Raw genomic sequence first — 13,658 nt, forward strand, 5'->3', positions numbered from 1 at the left:
TACTGTCACCTGGGAAGCTCTGCTGCTGCTGCTGCTAAGTCGCTTCAGTCGTGTCCGACTCTGTGCGACCCCATAGATGGCAGCCCACTAGGCTCCTCTGTCCCTGAGATTCTCCAGGCAAGAACACTGGAGTGGGTTGCCATTTCCTTCTCGAATGCATGAAAGTAAAAAGTGAAAGTGAAGTCGCTCAGTCATGCCCGACTCTTAGTGACCCCATGGACTGCAGCCTACCAGGCTCCTCCGTCCATGGGATTTTCCAGGCAAGAGTACTGGAGTGGGTTGCCATTGCCTTCTCTGGGGAAGCCCTGGCTCAGTCAATAAAGAATCTGTCTATAATGGAGGAGACTGGGGTTTAATGCAGATAGATAGATAATTACCATCCATTGTTTGAACTTGCCTATTCACATTATTAATGGTGTCTTTAAAATTAACTTAAAATCTTTTGGAGTAGTTTTAGATTTACAGAAAAGTTGCAAACCGAGGCACATTTGTGAAAGCTGAAGCACGACAGTGCTCTGTTACTGTTCCCGGCACTCCAGGCTTCAGGTCACATGCTGCCCCAGGGTCCTCTTTCTGCCCTGGATCCCATGACAGCTATGAGGAGAACTCCTCAGGTGTTTGTAGCACATCCCTGATTTGGGGTTTGTCTGCTGTGTTTTCTTCTAGTTGGACAGGGGTTGTGGGTTTTTGGAAAGAAGACCCCAGAAGTGAGGTGGCCCTCTTGTCACATCACATCAGGGCAGCTGACGTTTGAACGACATCTTGGGGGCCGTCGGCCTGGTCACCTGGCTCAGGTGGTGTCTGCCAAGGAGAGTTGCTCCTTGTCCTGTTCTCCAGTCTCTTTGGCAGCCACGCAGGGAGAGGCAGCCCACCCTGCTGGGGGTGGGAGCTAAGCTCAGGGAAGACCCACCGTCTTCTGGAATTCCATGAGGAGGACGGACTTGTGGGTGTGTGTCTGCACTCTGGAGGGGACCCAGCTCTGTGCTGTTTGGCTGGCTGCTCATCTGTTCCAGCCTTAACCACCAGGACGTCATCAACCCCCAGCTCCTACTTTTAAGAACTTCTTCCCTTTCTCACGCTGCCGGCCACTCCAGCTTCTCTTCCTCTTGTAGCGTTCCTGCCACAGTTCTCCAAGGAGCACTAGTTCATTTCATTGGAGAGTGGGATTTAGAGACCAGGAACCAGGCAGTGGGTGTGGGCACTGCTGCTGGGGTCATTGCTTGTAGTCCTCTTAGCAGATAGGTAAGTATATGCCTGTTCACCTGTGTGTCTGTAACCTGTAATCTGTAACGAAAGTGCTTATGTGTAACCTTCTCACCACCATTGCCGTCATTTTCTTATTTGTCTCACCCCAGTGTATTTAGAAAGCAGTTTCAGAATTGTTCACCTGATATACCTCCCCACCTTGAAAAACAAAATTATCAACTTGAGTACAATGTTTTATATTCTGTTTCTTCTTATCATTGGGCTTAACAATTTCCAAAGAGTATTTGCTAAACACTCTCATCCTGTCCCCTCCTGTGTGTTAGTGCCATCCGTTGTGATACAGTTGGATTCGGTGGTCACAGTCTGCTTTCCATCCTGACATCCCTGGTGGGTGTTGTTGATTTTTTTGCGTATATTAAAGTATACTCTATGATATAACTTTCTGTGGGTTTTGGCAAATGCATAGAGTGTATATCCACCATAACAGTGTATTTTAATGAGCAAAAGTGTTTAATATTGTTGAAGTTCATTTTATCAGTTTTTCTTTTTTGGTTCACGCTTTCGGTGTTCTATTTAAAAGTCTTTGCCTAACCAAAAATCATGGGCTTCCTAGGTGGTGCTCATGGTAAAGAACCTGCCTGCCGATATAGGTAGACTGAAGAGACATGCGTGCGATCCCTGGGTTGGGAAGATCCCCTGGAGGAGAGCATGGCAACCCACTCCAGTATTCTTGCCTGGAGAATCCCATGGACAAAGGAGCCTGGCAGGCTGTAGTCCATAGGGTCACGCAGAGTCAGACACAACTGAAGCGACTGAGCATGCACGCACACAACCAAAAGTCAAAAAGATAGTCTCCTGTAATTCCTTGTAGAAAGTTAATAGATTCAGTTTTGTGCTTAGGTCTGTGTTGTTCAGTTGCTCAGTTGTGTCCGACTCTTTGCGACTACAAAAACCAGTTTGGACTGAAGGCCAAAAACCAGGCCTTCCTGTCCTTCACCATCTCCCAGAGCTTGCTCAAACTTACGTTCATTGAGTCGGTGATGCATGCAACCATCTCGTCCTCTGTGGTCCCCTTCTCCTGCCTTCAATCTTTCCCAGCATCAGGGTCTTTTCCAGTGAGTTGGCTCTTCACATCAGGTGGTCTGTGAGCCATCTCTAATTGATTTTTCGTATGCTGTGAGCCTAGTTTCACTTTTTTTGGCTGCAGTAGGTTTTCGTTTGGAGAAGGCAATGGCACCCCACTCCAGTCCTCTTACCTGGAGAATCCCATGGGTGGAGGAGCCTGGTGGGCTGCAGTCCATGGGGTCATTAAGAGTTGGACACGACTAAGCGACTTCACTTTCACTTTTCACTTTCATGCATTGGAGAAGGAAATGGCAACCCACTCCAGTATTCTTGCCTGGAGAATCCCAGGGGCGGGGGAGCCTGGTGGGCTGCCGTCCATGGGGTCGCACAGAGTCGGACACGACTGAAGCGACTTAGCAGCAGCAGCAGCAGGTTTTCGTTTTGGGGCAGGCTTTCCTAGTTGTGGCGAGCGGGATGCGCGAGCTTCTCACTGCAGTGGCGGAGCACAGGCCCTAAGGGCTGCAGGCTTCAGTAGTTGTGGCTTGTGGGCTCTAGAGTGCAGGCTCCGTAGTGTGGTACTGGGACCAGAGGTTGAACCTGTGTCTTCTGCATTGGCAGGCGGATCTTTAGCCACAGGACCACCAAGGAAGTCCTAGGCTCACTTTTTATTCCATGCGAGTAACCAGCTGTCCAGCACCACTTGTTGAAAGAATTTTCCTTTCCCCATTGAATTGCTTTGGCACCTTGTCACAAATCATTTGACTGTTTTTGCGAGGGTCAGTTTCTGTTACACTAATCTCTGTTCATCAGTCCACACTGTCTTGTGACAGTTCTGCTGTAATTTTGCTTGGGATTATATAAAATATTGGATCAATTTAGGGAGAAGTTAATAATATTGAGTCTTCTAGTTCATTCACATGGATTAATGGAGATATCACACATATATATGTGTGTGTGTTTGTGCCAATATATATATATACCATTATAGTATATCTTTCCATTATTTGGATCTTGAACTTCTCTCAGCAGTATTTTGTAGTTTTCTGTGTACAGCAATTACATGTTTTTTTTATTAAATTTATTCCCACCAATAGATTGTTTTTGGATGCTATTGTGAATGACATTAATATTTATTTAAGTTTTATTTTCCAATCACTTGTTGCCAGTGTATAGAAATAACAATTGATTTTGCATTTTCACTTTATATTCTTGGAACATTGCTGAATTCACCTACAAATCATAGTAGGTTTTTAAAATTTCCTAGGATCTCCCATATGAACAGTCATGCTGTGAGCACAGAGGCAGGATCACTCCTGTTTCTAATCCTTGTGGCTTTTGCTTTGTTTTCTGTCGTTACTGCTCTGGCTTGAGCCACAGGGCGGTGTTGACAAGACCTGCAGAGGCTGAGTGTCCTGGCCTTGTCTCGGTTAGCCTGTCATGAGCTGTGGGTTGTTTGGGGATGTCTTTCTTCATGCTGAGGGTATCTCCTTCTGTTTTCAGTTTATTGAGTGTTATTATGAATGGGGCTGAAATTTTGTCAAAGGCTTGTTTTGCATCTGCTAAAATGGTTATATTTAGTAGAACCCTTTTATTCTGTTAAAGTGGTTGATGACTGGTTTTGATGTAAAGTCAGTCTTAAGTTCCTGGAAGAAACTTGTTCGGTCGTGTTTTGTCACCTTTCAGTATTTGCTGAATGCAGGCATGCAGTTTGCTAATGTTTTGTTAAGAGTTTGGGGGTCTGTGTTCATGAGGGATGTTAGTCTGCTTTTTTCCCCTTGTGATGTTTTTGTCTGGTTTTGCTGGTCTGGGTCTGAGTCCTGCCTGCTGGGCTTATAACCGAGTTGGAACATATGGCTTCCCCTCTGCTTTCTGAAGGGCTTTGTGTAGTATAGGCATTGATTCCTCCTTAATTTTTTGATAGACTTCACCATTAAAGCCATCTGGGTTCATTGCCTTTTCTTGTGGGAAGTTTTAATGTTATTAATTCAGTTTCTTTTTTAAAAAATATATTTATTTTTGGCTATGCTCGGTCTTTGTTGCTGGTCATGGGCTTTCTCTAGTTGTGGCAAGCGGTGGCTGCTGTGTCGTTGCAGAGCAAGGGCTTCTCGGTGCGGTGGCTTCTCCTGTTGGAGAGCATGGGCTCTAGTTGCAGTGCACGGGCTCAACTGCTCCTCGGCATGTGGGCTCTTCCCAGCCAGGGATCGGACCAGTGTCCCTTGCATTGCAAGGTGAATTCTTAACCACCGGACCACCAGAAAAGCTCCCAATTTCTTTAATGTATATAAAATTGTTCAGATTTTTCTTCCTCATCTGTGTCGTTTTTGTTAATTTGTGTATTTAAATAAATTTGCTCATTTGGAGAAGGCAATGGCACCCCACTCCAGTACTCTTGCCTGGAAAATCCCATGGACGGAGGAGCCTGGTAGGCTGCAGTCCGTGGGGTCGCTGGGAGTCGGATACGACTGAGCGACTTCACTTTCACTTTTCACTTTCATGCATTGGAGAGGGAAATGGCAACCCACTCCAGTATTCTTGCCTGGAGAATCCCAGGGACCGGAGAGCCTGGTGGGCTGCCGTCCATGGGGTCGCACAGAGTCGGACACGACTGAAGCGACTTAGCAGCAGCAGCAGTAGGTTGTTGAATATATTGGTGTAAAGTTGTTTATAATATTGACTAATGGTCCCACCAGGTTTGTAGTGTTTGCAGTAATGCCTGTCTGCTTTTTAATTTCTATGTAGATAATTCACGTTGATTTTTTTTTATTATTCTTGCTAGAGGTTTATCAATTTTATTAATCTTTTCAAAGAACCACCTTTTGACTTGGCTTACTTTCTCTAACTTTTGTTCATTTTTTGTTTCATTCATTTCTACTCTTGTTATTTCCCTTCATCTGCCTAACATGGTTTAATTCACTCTTCTTTTTCTGTCTTCTTAGATGGAAGCATAGATCGATGATTTTACACTTGTCTTTTCTTATACAGGCATTAAAAACCACAAATTTCTTTCTAAGCACTGCTTAGTTTCCTACACAAAATCTGATAGGTTGCACTTTAACTTTTTGTTAAAAATACTTGAAATTTTCTTGTGTTTGATCCATGAGTAATTTAGAAGTCTATTGTTTCCTTTACAAATATTTGGAGATTTTCTGAGTATCTTTAGTTATTGATTTATATTCTGAATATATTAGAGAATATATTCTGTATGATTTTTACCCTTTGAATTTGTTGACACTTGTCTTATGGTCTAGCATATGGTCTGTTAGTGAATATTTTGTTTGCATTTAAGAATGTGTCTTATAATTTTGTTGAGTGTCATATTCTATACTTGTGAGTTGAGTCAGTTGATATATCCTTTTTCTCTTTTTCTCTACTCGTCCAGTCAGTTACTGAAAGAGGGATATTAAAGTTTCCAATCACAGTTGTGAATCTGTCTTTTTCCTTTTAGTTCTGTCAACTTCATGTATTTGGAAGGTTTTATTGAGTGCATACAAATCAATATAAGAAGATTGATTATCTTCTTGATGAATTTACTGTGTTATTGTTGTGAAAGGTCCCTCTCTTCTCTAAGGCAGTTATCTTCTTGAAGTCTGCTTTGTCTGGTATCAGTATATTGGCATGAGTGTCTTATGCTCAGTAATTGTATAGACTATCTTTTCCATCTTGTGCTTTCAATATTCTGTGTCTTTATGTTTCAAGCTTGTTTCTTTTTTTAAAATATTTGCTTCTTTAAAATTTTTATTTATTTTTAAATGAAACAAAGATGAATATTTTTAATGATAAAAAGTACAGTTCACAAAGAAGATAGACATCATAAAACCATTTAACATGAAACAACAAAGGAACAAAGATACATAAAGCAAAAATCAGAAGAAATATAAGGGAAAAAAATATAATCATAGTGAGACATATTAACATTTCTCTGAGAATATTTTATCAAGTGCAGAAAAAATAAGAATAGGAGCATCTTGAATGATGTCATTAATAATTTAAATATAATAGATTTCTACTTATATTAATTTATATTAATCTTATATCCTACATAAAATGTTTAAAATTTTGTATATCATACGTTATTAGATGTCCATAGGACATTTAGAAAAACTGGCAAAAAGATAAACATTACTAAATTTCAAAATGTAGAATTCTTTTCTTGTGTGTTTCAGTTATACATAAACATATTATTTTTTATATTTTCCGTTGTAGGTTATTACAAGATATTGACAGTAGTTCCCCATGCTGTACAGCAAACCTTTGTTGCTTGTCTCATATCTATTTTTAAAATTAGAAACCTAGCAATCTATTCATACTAAGTTAAACAAGTAGAATCAAACTGTCATAATTTTTTTTAGTTAGGCAAAAATTCATAAGTTTTCTAAAATATGTATATTATGCATATTATTTATATATATCTATACAAGAGTTAAACTTGTTTCTTATAAAGCACATATCATTTGGTCTTGCTTTTTTATTCAATCTGACAATCTCTATTTTAAAAAAATAACTTTAATAACTATCATTTATGAGGCACTTTATATGTATTATGTACTTTCATTTTTTCCGGATATTTTATTGCAGTAAAATATACATAATATGAAATTTACCATTTTAACCATTTTTAAGTCTATAGCCTGTAACATTAAGAATTTTTATGATATTGTACAATACTTACCACCATCTGCCTCTAGAACTTTCCATCTTTCCAAACTGAAACTCTATCCCCATTAAACACTAACTCCCATTCCTCCTGCCCAGTCCCTGGCACCCACCCTCCTACTTTTTGTCTCTATGGATTTGCTGCCCCTGGTGACCTCATATAAGTGGAATCACACATTATTTGTCCTCTCGTGACTGGCTTATGTCACCTTTTATTACGTCACCCATGTTGTAGCATGTGTCAGAATTTCCTCCTGTATAAGGCTGAATGATCTTCCATTGTATGGATGGGCCACATTTTGTTTATTCATTCACTGATGGATATCTGGGTTGTTTCTACCCTTTGTGTGTTTGTGTGGCTATTGTGAATAATGCTGCTGTGGACACCAGTGTACAAATGTCTCTTAAAGACCCTGTTTTTTATTCTTTTGAGTGTATAATCACAAGTGTAATTGCTGGATCATATGGTAATTCTGTGTTTTATTTGAGAAAGTGCCCTGCCCTTTTCTACAGCAGCTGCACCACTTAACATTTCCCCCAGCAACAGAAAAGGTGGTGGAAATTTCTCCACGTTCGTTTTTTCTGGCTTTTTTGGATAGCAGCCATCCTCACGGTTGTGGAGTAGTATATTTGCTGCATTTCCCTAGTGGTTAGTAGTGTTAATCTCTACTTTTTGATGGAGTATTTAGTACGATTATTAGAGTGTTTGGGTTTAAGTCTACCACCTTCATGTGTGATTTCTGTTTTTTCCATCTGTTTCTCTATTCCTCCTTTCCTGCCTTTTATTTGGTGAATCCAAGTTTTTAAAAATTTTGTTTGATATTTATCGACATTTTAGTTCTGCCCTTTTGTTACTTTTTTAGGGGTTCCTGTAGAGGTTTAATTTGTCATGGTCTACCTTAAAAATTAATCCTATACTTCACAAACAATGTGAGATCTGTATACAGAGGGTCCCAGTGACCACCTTCTACTTCTTGTACTCTTGGAGGGATGTTTTACTTCTTGTGCTAGAAAATCCTACCACACAATTTTTGTCTTTAGCTAATATTCTTTAAAAATAGAGGTGTAGTATATTTAATTTTTAAAGTCTCAGATGTCTTTGTTAACTACATTGAGAATTTCTGAGTCCAGTGGCTAAGACTGTGCTCCCCCTGTCAAGGGCCTGGGATCGATCCCTGGTCAGGGAATTAAAATTCTACAAGTCTCTCTGTGCAGCCAAAATAAAAAAGAGAACTTCTGTAGAACTGTACCATACTTGGCCAGACATGCTAAATGTATTAGTTGAACACTGTAAAACAAGCAGTGCCCACTGGCTTCAGGAGAAACATTTGGACCCCAATTCAGTGTGGTGGGTAGATAGGTGCTCTGGCACCAGGCCTGGCTGGTCCTCACCCTGCCATGTACTCGCCATGTGGTCTTGTGGAAGCCCGTTTTCCCCTCTTTAAAAGGAGTCTATTGCAGGCATTGTTGAAAGGGTCGAATGGGTTAATATGAGTGAAGAACTCAGAGTGGTGCCTGGCACACAGCGGGTGCTGTATGATCTCCAAGTTGTGAAAATACATATCCTAGGAGAATAAACCTCAGGTGATTGATTTGGTCATCCTTCAGGGAATGCTTTAGAGACGAAAGGGGCTACTAAAGTAATGCTCAGTGTAACTTACTATTTTAAATTAATCTTTTTGCGACTGGAGTCACATTCTTAAACGAGAATAGTGTTTGGGCATCCATCCCCTGTTTGTTGCCCTGGGGCTGATTCTTGCCCAGTGAAGACAAGACCGTCATGGCCAAGCAGTTCTCTCCATGTGCCCTGCTGCTGACCAGGGGCAGGATGTTGGAAACAGCCTCTGTGCCCACCATTGGGTTTTTGAATAAAAAAACCATGCAGTGCAGTTAGTTGTTCCCAGGGTAGAAGAATTAGCTCCAACAAAGCGACTCTCCCTCAGGTGGCAGTTATCAACCAAGAACAAGCTACAGGAAGCAGCTGCCTGAGGACACCTGAGAAGGGACACGGCAGGCAGGTTCTGAGGGCAGCTTAAACTTAGAGGAAGTGGCAGGCCCAGAATGTGTTTCCTGTTTGTATGTCGTAACTTTGAGGGCAGTGTAGTTGCAGCGGTGGTGTGGGGTGGTTAGAACTCTGGTGGAAAGACCACGCCCTTCCTTGTTAGACAGGGCGAGGAGCTGGGCATGATGCAGCTGCTTCAGAGTAAGAGAATTCCCAGAAAAATGAATTCTGCAAATAAATTCTACTCCAATTTCTGGCCAAGCCCTGAACCAAGCATACACGGGGCAGGTGGGAAGCCACCTCGACCAAGAGTGAGGCCACCGCTTATCACAACATTGATGGTGACAGTTTCCTTTTTGAATCTAATGAAATTAATTACCTACTAAATCATAACCATAAACTCTCTTCCCTTGCTTCCCTTGTAGCTCTGTAAAGAATCAGCCTGCACTGCAGGAGACCTGGGCTTGATTCCTTGGTCAGGAAGATCCCCTGGAGAAGGAAATGGCAACCCACTCCAGTATTCTTGCCTGGAGAATCCCATGAACAGAGGAGCTTGGCAGGCTACAGTCCATGGGGTCACAAGAGTCAGACACGACTTAGCGACTAAACCACTACCACCAAATCAAAACCATTCCTCTCTTCAGAGGAATATAATTGAATTCAGAGTCTCTGCAACATAACAGGTTGCAGAGTCTTTGCAATCCAAAGTTACTCCACATACAAAGAGCTGGGGTGCTGTGAACCATCCTCAAGGGAAAATCAATCAACAGACTGTCATCATGTAATGACTCGGGTGTTAGGTGATCAGACAAGCACTTCAAAGCCAATGGAGTAACTGTGTTCAGTGACGTAAAGGAAAATACACTCCTAGTGAACAAAAACATAGGAAATCTCAGCAGAGGGATAGAAAATGTTTTTTAAAACCAGTCAAATGGAAATTTTAGAATTGAAAAATATAACACTTGAAATAAAACATTCACTGAATGGGCATAATAGACTGGAAAGGACAAGAAGTATTCAGATGGGGGAAAGCAAGAGGAGCCTTAGGGACTCAGAGGGCATCGACGAGTGTGAAGTGCACAGTGACTGTGGGGCCCGGAGAGGAGGCGAGAGGCGCGGTGGGGCCGGAGAAGCGCTTGAAGAATGGACTCTCCCAGTGTGGCGAAAAACATAGACTTATAGATTGAAGAAGCTCAAGGAGTCTCAAACCGGGTGAATATGACTAAAACCACACCTGGACACATCATTTTTAAGTTACTGAACACTTTAAGATTCGCTTTAAAAATCTTGAAAGCAGCCAGAGAAAAACAACAGATTACATACACACAGTGCTGTGAACACTAGAAACTTACCATCAGAGGGCCAGTGGAGTGCTGGAAGAAAGACAGTCAACCTCCCAGCAGCATGTGCTAAATACAGATATTTTCAGAAAAAGGAAAGCTGGTAGAATTTGTTGCCATCATCTGTGTACTGTCAGAAATGCTAAAGGAAGTTTTTCCTGGCTGAAGGTAAATGATATGAGAGTGAAACTCAGATCTTTATGCGAGTGATGAGCATCAGAAAGAGTAAATACTTGGGGGAACGTCTTCTTTAAAGTATATATTTAGGGACTTCCCTGGCAGTCCAGTGATTAAGATTCCACACTGCCTATGTAGGGAGCACTAGCTCAATGCCAGATCGGATAACTAAGATCCTGCATGCCACGTGACTCACCCCGCTCCCCACCAAAAAACGTGAAATATGTATTTAAAGAAAAAAATCAGAACGTGTCTTGAGTTTGTAATGCATGCAGGTGAAATATGCATGATGGCCATCACATGAGCGCAGTGAGGGGTCCACAGACCTGCAGGTTCTGCCTTGGCGTGTCGTGCTGCAGTGTTCTAAGCAGGCTGTAAAACGGGGTCAGGGCAACAACCATGAAATAATGTGGAGAACCATAACTAAAGAACTAGAAGGTAAATTGAAAGGGAACTTAAAAAAATTCAAATAATGTAAAAGAAAGCAGGAAAGAGAGAAGTAAAACACTGGAGAGACAAGCAGAAAACAAAACGGTAGCCTTAAACCCAACCACAGTGTCATTATACACTTGCCAAAGCCCAGCATCAAAAGTGATCCTGTTCTAAACATGGACTTGAGGCAAGAGTGATGTGCCCATGTAGGTTCATCAGAGTGCTTCCCTGGGGCAGGATGTTAATAATGGAAGAGGCTCTGCTTGTGTGGGGGCAGCAGGTGTATGAAACTCTCTCACTTCCTGCGTAGTTTAGCGATGAGCCAAAACTGTTCTAAAAAAATAATCTTTTGTGTATTAAGACAAAGGAACAAGTAGAAAACAAATAATAAAATGGTAGGCCTGAGTCTAACCACAGTGATATTTACATTAAATATTAGTGGACTAAACTCTCCAGTTAAAAGTTAGAAATGATAAGAATGGATAATAAGCAAGACCCTATGACATGCTGTCTATGGGAGATTCACTTTAAACATAAAAATCACAAGCTGAAAATAAGTGGATGCAAAATGTGTATGTTTACAAATTGCACAAGAAGGCTGGAGTGGCTATACTAATATCAGGTAAAGTAGGTTCAAGATAGGGAGCATTACCAAAGAGAACCAGAAAATTCTAGTGATAAAGAGGTTGTTTCGTCAGAAAAACATATCAGTTACAAATACACCCAATAAAGGGAATAATAAGCAATTACACAATCATAGGCAATTTTAACATCTTTCTCTCACCAGTTGTTAGAACAAAAGACCTAAAGAAATCAGTGAAGACATAGAGGGTCTGAACGGTACTCCTGGAGTCTTGACCTGAGTGGTGTTTATAGAGCCACACCCATCAGAAGCAGAACACAGATTCCTTCAAGTGCATGTTCTCTAACGTAGACCAAATGCTGTGCCCTGAAACAAGCTTCCAGGAAAAGTAAAGAAGTAAAGCTGCACTTATTTGCCTAGGACATGATTATTTACATAGAAGATGCTAAGAAATCTGAAAAAGTGCTTAGGATGGAAAAAAGCAAGAACCATTAGAGAAAAAATGGGTGCAGTTAATTTTATGAAAATGAAACATTTGTTCTTCTAAAGAGACCCATAAGAAAATGAAAAGACAAGTCACAGAATGGGAGAAATGTCTGCAGTACACATACCCGGCAAAGGACATGTGAAGAGCTAGCACGTAATAATAGAAAGACAGCTCAGCCGAACACGGTGGCCCAGAGATGTGAGTAGACTCATCACAAGAGATGTAAGGTGTGTGAGTGGCCCACAAGCAGGACAGAGGTGCTGACCATATCTAGTTGCAGAAACAGATGGGAACAGAGGAGAACCGCCACCCACCTGCCAGTGTGTGATCACGACCTGGTGTGGCCGGAGCAGGTGAGGCGCTCGGAGCTGCAGAGGCTGCATGTGGAGCCATGGCCGGAGAACAGCTGGGCATTAGCTTCTCAGAGTTACCTTGGCCCAGTGCTTCCAGATGTTGACCCAAGAAGGAAGGCAAGTGACCATGCAGGAACAGGCCCAAGAATGTCCCCGGCAGCGTTAGCCAAAATGCGGAAACACCCATGTGGCCATTGGCAGGGAGTGGGCAGGGGAAGCGTCCTTACAGTGGATGCCACTGAGTCACAAGAGGGCAAAGTACAGAGGAATTCAAAGATCCCCGTGGCCATGCTGATGGGCAGGAGCCCAACCCAAGGTGCGTGGATGGTTCGGTCTTTTCCCCTGAAATTCCAGGAGACACAGTCCACGTGTAGTGGTGGGGTCTGAGAAGGGGCAGTGTGGTGTGCACACTATCAGTGGTGTCTGTTAAGAAGCAGATGGAGGTGTCGGCTGAGCTGATTCCTGAATCAAAGGTGGCAGTGTGTGTGTGACACCAGTAGTTGCCACCGAGGGGACTTCACATCCTAGAAAGGGGCCGGTGCCCCAGGGAAGAGCTGGTGTTTTTAATGAGGGTACTTGACTCCAGACTCCAGCACCATCTGTTCCATCAGCCTGGACTGAACCTAGGACAGAGCGAGCAACAGGACACACCCCAGCCTGGGACCCCTGGGCCCCGGGCCAGTGGACGGAGCCGCTCGTCATCCCCCAGGCCCAAGTGCGCTCTTTGGGACACACCCTCCCTTGAAACTGAACTCGTCTTCCTCATGCACAGCTTCCTCCTACAGCTGTTTTTAATAAGAGAAAAGTCTTTTTAGAAGTGACTTTTGTGTGTTTGGGACAGATTATAATTGTGGTTCCCACTTGGCAGAAATTGATTAAAAATCCAACTAACGTTTACTTCCAGGATCGTGCAGGCTAGTGTGTTTCCCTGGTTACTCTAGAGATGTGGCAGCATGAGCACTAAATCACCTGGGCTGTCTCGTTTCAAGTGGTTTCCGTGTTAGGAAGTTTACTTGAGGCTGGTGGTCCTATTTCGTCTGTTTGCTCTCTGGACTCACCGGCCACCAGAAGCTCTTGCCTGGGACTCCCTGTGCCGTCGCCCCAGCTAGAGGTTGCTCACATGCCCTTCTGTGATGACAGCAGGTGGGCAGCTTGTGTTCCTCTGACCGGCCTGGCCTTTCAGAGGCACACCCACCGCCGGACAGTTCTGTCTCTGGGTGAAAATGCTGGAAAATGAATGCAGGTCTTACGAGGACAGGATGAAGTGGCAGGTAGAATGGCCAGCTCCCCTGACCCCTCCGCTCAGGTTCAGCCTCCCTTCTGGGCAGCCCCAGTGCACGGGTGTCGGAAAGCCAGTGGG

Source organism: Bison bison, unplaced genomic scaffold, assembly GCF_000754665.1.
Source record: "Bison bison bison isolate TAMUID 2011002044 unplaced genomic scaffold, Bison_UMD1.0 scf7180017864289, whole genome shotgun sequence".
NCBI lineage: Eukaryota > Metazoa > Chordata > Mammalia > Artiodactyla > Bovidae > Bison > Bison bison.